We start from the raw sequence: 1,211 nt of genomic DNA, 5'->3' as shown, positions 1-1,211 counted from the left end.
ATGTGCTATCAAATCAGAACCAACTCAGAGCTGACCCTCCATTGGTTTTCAGAGGCTATAAATCAAACAGGAGACTGCCCATCTTTCTCTTGCAGAGCAGCTGGTGGACTCGAACTACCTGCTTTTGGGTTGGCAGTGCAACTCCTTACCAGTGAAAAGTTCCAGATCAAAGCCAAGAACCACGCTGAGCTAGAAACGTTTCTCAGAGTTTATTGCATACTCAGCAAAGGGAGTAGCACTGGGGGTTGCGCTTAGGGGGTTTATGTGGGACCGTTGCAGCGGCTCATTGGGGAATAAAGTTTCTGGTCTTGGGAAACTGGTTCTGGGGAATGTCCTGACATAGGATTTTCTGAGTTCTGGTTTCAGAAAATGTCCTGACATAGGATTTTCTGGTTTCGGAGAATGTCCTGACATAGGATATTTGAGTTGAGCTTCAACTTCCTTTTGATTTTTAGCCTAACACTCATCTTTCTCTTGCAGAGGAGATGGTAGACTCGAACTACCTGCCTTTGGGTTGACAGTGCAACTCCTTACCAGTAAGCCACCAGAGCTGGCACATAGCTTTAAAAAAAGAATCCAAAAGACCCATCCCACTTGCCTTTGATTTGGCTGTGACTCGGCAATTCTGTGTGTGTCAGCATAGAAGTTAAATCCACAGGATTTTCAACAGCCCGTCTTGTGGATGCAGGTTGCTGAGGCCGATCTTAATGGACACATCTGTGTAGATTTGAGCCACTGCTTTTCAGTTAGTCGGTTAGCATTGATCCTTTTTTTTTTTTTTTAAAAAAATTTCTTTATTTTTCATTTCAGTGAACATCTACAGAGATTTTGGAATTCCATTCATTCATTGCTGCTGATCCTTTTTTTAAAAAAATTTTTTTAAATTTATTTTAATGAACATTTAGAGATTTGGGATTTCCATTCATCCATTGTTGCATTTTTCTCCCTACCCACCCCTACCCGCTCCCAGTTCGTTCTTCTCTTTGAAAAGTAAAAGAAAAATTCCTTCATTGGTATACAATCCCCCCTGCCCCGAATACACTCCACTATGCAACCTTCATTCTGGACTCTTGTCTTAACCATAATACTGCGTTGATCCATTTTTGACAACCAGGACAACTTGGCGTATAATAGGCAATTATAGTCATTACTGGATTTTATTTGCTGTGTAAACTTTCGCCAAAAGCATTGTGTTGTTGTTGTTATGTGCC

Source organism: Elephantulus edwardii, unplaced genomic scaffold (assembly GCF_000299155.1).
Source record: "Elephantulus edwardii isolate Elephantulus edwardi_28Jun2011 unplaced genomic scaffold, EleEdw1.0 scaffold00015, whole genome shotgun sequence".
Classification (NCBI taxonomy): Eukaryota; Metazoa; Chordata; class Mammalia; order Macroscelidea; family Macroscelididae; genus Elephantulus; species Elephantulus edwardii.
This window is presented reverse-complemented; position numbering follows the sequence as displayed.